This window comes from Trichechus manatus, unplaced genomic scaffold, assembly GCF_000243295.1.
Source record: "Trichechus manatus latirostris isolate Lorelei unplaced genomic scaffold, TriManLat1.0 scaffold00017, whole genome shotgun sequence".
Classification (NCBI taxonomy): domain Eukaryota; kingdom Metazoa; phylum Chordata; class Mammalia; order Sirenia; family Trichechidae; genus Trichechus; species Trichechus manatus.
In genome coordinates this window covers 21,650,633-21,655,558 of record NW_004443953.1, presented here as the reverse complement: position 1 = coordinate 21,655,558, position 4,926 = coordinate 21,650,633, and the positions used below count along the sequence as shown (strand labels likewise).

General features: G+C 37.7%; 1 pseudogene; it reads right to left on the bottom strand.

Moving 5' to 3' along the window:
* LOC111819748 (ret finger protein-like 4B) overlaps positions 1 to 621 on the bottom strand; it is a 3,206-nt pseudogene extending 2,585 nt beyond the window's left edge.
* Between the last annotated feature and the right edge of the window lie 4,305 nt (positions 622 to 4,926).

Below are 4,926 nucleotides of genomic sequence, written 5' to 3'. Positions count from 1 at the left end.
AGGATAATGGAAATTGTCTTTTCAGAGGGGGCAGCTTACCTTGTCTGAAGAAGTCCAGGTGAGGTTCTCTCTGTGAGAGCTGAACTGAACTGGGTCTTTATCAGATCTAGGAGTGCAGTCTCCACCCTTAATCAGTATTCCTTTGTACGTCACCTGCAGTTCAAGAATCAAAGAATTTCCACATCTAAGCCAATCATAAAAATAAAGCCAAATCTACTCTACTTGTCACATAAAGGTGACTATAAGGGACCACCAGAATTTCAAAAAATAAAAACCATATGAGAAAAACCAGCAAAATCCACTGCAAAATGAATGAGCTCATTGTAGAATCATAGAATTTTAAGGACAAAATATTGTTACAATTAAATGCATTAAAGTACTCTTAGAAAACTAATCAAAGTTTGAGTGAGTGTGAATAAAAATATCATTGGCATTAACTTCTCTAAAATAATCATCATGTCTGAGCAAAAAGCCAAAAAGGCATTCATGGCAAGGAAGATACACATCAGTTACCCCAGCTGCTCCCAAAGCTTAAGAAACTTGGTTGCACTTAGAGCTTCCTCTGGACCTTCCTACAAGGCTGCCTTACTTTGGGTAAACTAACTCTGACATGCTGGGCATGGCTGATTGAACCAGGTAAGCCCATGACCCAAAGACAGCCATCTAAGTCTGGTCAGTGACTACAAGGTGTTGTGAATCAGTAATCTTCCCCAAACAGAGCCTACACTGAGTAACTTAAAAAAAAAATATCTTTTGCTAAAATTCATGAATCACGCATTCAGTCGTAACTGAATTAACGGATTTAGAGACAGGAAGAGGTGCATGGTCAACAACACTCAAGACAGAGAGACAGAGTATGTAGCAATGGACACTCCTCTGGCCAGCCCAGAAAACTGGGTTGCTAGAACAGTTCTGTACCCTAGGATTCATTCACTTCTCTCCATCCTTACCTATTTAGAGCTTCCACACTCTGAGTCTCAACTAGACTCTGGAGATGCAAATGTGTGTAATAATAGGCTATCTGCCCACATGGAACTTGGAGTCTTCAGAAGCCTTTCAATGCCTGATTGACATTCCAGTCTAACGTTTGAGTGACAGTAGAGATAACCTTTTTCATTAAATCCTGTTATCTTTTTTTTAAATATTTTTTAAGGCAAATCAAACATGATGCTTGCAATCCAAAAAAGCTACCCTCGAACACCTTGGAAGGTAGCTAAAAAAAATAATTTAACAAATGAAAAGAGAGCTACAGATGTAAAAACGTTCTTTTCATTGTTAACTATGATCCCAAATGATAGAAAGCAATTTAATTATGTAACAATAATGCAACCATTAGAACGAAAAAATCTGTCTTGGAAGAAGTAAAACCAGAATGTTCCTTAGAAGCAAGGATGGCGAGACTACTCTCACATACTTTGGACATGTTATCTGGAGGGATCAGTCTCTGGAGAAGGACATCATGCTTAGTAGAGGGTCAGCGAACAAGAGGAAGACCCTCAGCAAGATGGACTGACACAGTGACTGCAACAATGGGCTCAAGCATAGCACCAATTGTGAGGATGGCACCGGATCCGACAGTGTTCCGTTCTGTTGTGCATAGAGTCGCTATGAGTCAGAACTGACTCCACGGCACCCAATAACGACAATGTAATGATTAGGTTAACTACAACACAATTAAATTGGCAGGTATACTTACATGAAAACTCAGAAAAGTCTTTAAGAAATAATGTTGGAAAATAAACAGGAAAAAATTTTCAATGACACATACACTGTAGTTGAAAAAGCATAAACATACATGTACGTGTGACAACGACTTGAGGTTAATATGCAAAAATATAAACGGTAATTGTTAGAGTGAAAGGTGAAGAAAGTTCTCCGACACAGGACAAGACTGGCTCTTTCTCTTCTGAAATTCAAAGGTGAATGCAAGGCATTCAGAAGAGAAGTTGTCTTCAAAGAGAGAGAAATGAGACAGGAATTATCTCAGACTTCAAGGCTTGCTTACCTTGACTTGGAGACGTTCAGCTGGAGTCCTGAATGGCAGACGTCCTCTCCAAGTCTCTGCTTCCTCCGGGTCTCTGTTTCCTCTGCAGTGACTTTGTGCTGAGGTACAGTGGCCTTTTATAGTGCCTGGGAAACAGGGACACAGGCTTCGCCCCAAAGAATGTGCTGTCTAGATTTAATCAAATAGACTCAATTCTACTCTTGATTGCATGATGATGGAGTTAAAGCACAATCAGCATTTCATGGTACAGTTACCCTCTTTGAATTAAATGAGCTAACTTACTGACCTGAATGAAAGTCTCTAATTTCAGAATTCAACTTTGAAAAAGAAAATGTTTTACAGATCAAATACAGAAACACATGTTGAAACCTAACCAAATCTTGACTAATGTAATCATTGATATCAATGTCTCTGAAATAATTGTGAGTTAACAGGATCTACTTTCAAAAAAGGGAGTTGGAGGGTCAACGAATTCCTTTTGCTGAAGTAAACCCTTTCCCCGGGATACACTGCATTTTAACCTCCCATTTCTCGTCTTCTCGAAGCTCGGCAGTACCAGGCCAACCACACACCTTTTTATTGTGTTTTTTTTCCTGGCTAATACCTCCATTGCCATGAGTTAAAGCCTTACAAAAGCCAGTCTCACACTTTTTTTTATTTTAATTTTAGAACACTTTACACTCTTCAAAATCACTGAAGCCTCCAAAAACCTTTTCTCTCTCTCTCTCTCTCTCTTTTTTTTTTTTTAACTCCCTTCTCCCTCCCCTCAGCCCCTGGTAACCATTAATCTTCTCTTGTCTCTATGGATTTATCTATTCTAGATATTTCATATAAGTAAAGTCATACAATATTTGTCATTTTGTGTCTGACATTTCATTCAGCATAATGTTTTCAACATTTATCTATGTCATAGCATGTATCAGAACTTCATCTCTCTTTATAGTTAAATAATACTCCATTGTATGTATATACTACATTTTGTTTATCCATTCATCTGTTCAAGGGCATCCAAAAAGATTTTTGTTCTATGAATTGTATCTCTCCAACTTTATGATATTAAAAATTAAAACTGAAAAATTTATAAAAGATTTATTTAGCTCATTTAAAACAGCAAAACTTCTATAAAAAAATAATTTTATTTTCCAAAACAAACAAAAAAAAGTGAGAAGAATGTCATTGTTTTGCATATTTGCAAACCTCTGTAATTTCTGGCTGTATAAAAGATAACTAGATTCTCACATCTGCTTCTGCTCAATCTGCTGCCATATGTCGTTTCTGTTGACGTATGTGAAAAAAAATTTGGCTTCCCACAGATATTTAATTGCAAAAGGGAGGACTTTGCATAGCCCCTAAAAGCGTCACAGATACCAGAGCCCCTTTGATCACTATTTGAGGACTATTTCTCTACAACAAGGAGTCCCTGGGTGGCACAAATGGTTAAGCACTCAACTACTAACTGAAAGGTTGGTGGCTCAAACCCACCCAGAGATGCTGCAATCTACTTCTGAAAGATCACAGCCTTGAAAGTCCTATGGAGCACAGTTCTACTCTGTAACACATGGATTATCCACGAGTTCCACTCAGACCCACTTATTTGTTTGCTTGTTTTGCTCTACAACAAATTCCATAACTCTAAGTGGCAGCAGAGATTCTTAGTTCCTTTGCAATCAAAAGACCCTAGCAGCCCACCCAACTATCTTTTTTTGTAGGGCCATCTCATAACTAATTCATATAATTTGGCTAAATATGGAGTTTTCCTTCCCCTTCCCAAGATTGATGAGGTTCTTTTCACCTTTTCCATTTAATTTACGTAACTTCTGGATTGATGCCAAATCAGATTGATCTGTACTGCTGTCTAGCACCTAGTAGACCTTCAACAAGTAAGTAACGGTGATTTTTTTTAAAAAAAGTCATTTCTTGTTGATCTTTCATTTTTCAGCTAGCTCTGATTGTGGCTTTAACATACACTGCCTCATACTGCTAAGCCTTTGTATGAGAGGAGAAACATTTCTTTCCCAGAAATACTCAATTTAAGTCTCAGATTCTTCATTAGTAATGCTGAATTCAAGGAAAAAGTCATTTTTTTTTCAAGTCCTGGAAATATCTGGAGTCACTTATCTGTAGTATCTTAATACCAAATGTCTTAATAATGACAACATATCAAAAATATGCATGAAGTTTTTTTTTTTGAGAATAATTTTTAATTAACATTACTGCTTCCACAAGTTAAGATTAAATCAGGAATTAAGCTTGTTTCCATAGTTTCCAGACTAAAAAACAAATCAACTTTCACACATGCTAGTTAGATAAGATGCAATCACTGGTGGGAGTGAGGAGGAAGAAATAATGGGCCCTCTCAGGAGTCTAAGATCCCTACAAGGGGATAGTATTTGCTGAACGTCCATTTGCATGTTTTGAAAGGCAGCAGCTACAGTGGGTCAGCTTTTCATGACTAGCTTCCATCTCTTGGTCTAGGACACGAGCTGTTTGGCAACCTCTTTTCTCCAACCTGAGTCCTCTCCTCCTCTCTGCTGCCTCATTATATATTAAAGAGACTCTTCTGTGTATCTGAAAGGAAACAGAGGGCACATCTCTGAATTATTAATACCATCAAAGCCCACTAATGGCGATCCCACTCTCTCTTCCTCAAAAGGAGCCGTGTTTTACTACCTGACTTCAGAACCTACTATACAGCTACAGTAGTCAAAACAGCCTGGTACTGGTACAACGACAGATACATTGGCAAAACTGGATATCCATCTGCAAAAAATTGAAACAGGAACCATATCTCACGCCATATACAAAAACTAATTCAAAATGGATCAAAGACCTGAATATAAAGCCTAAAACTATAAAGTTCATAGAAGAAAATATAGGACCAACACTACAGGCCTTAATACATGGCATTAACAGGATACAAA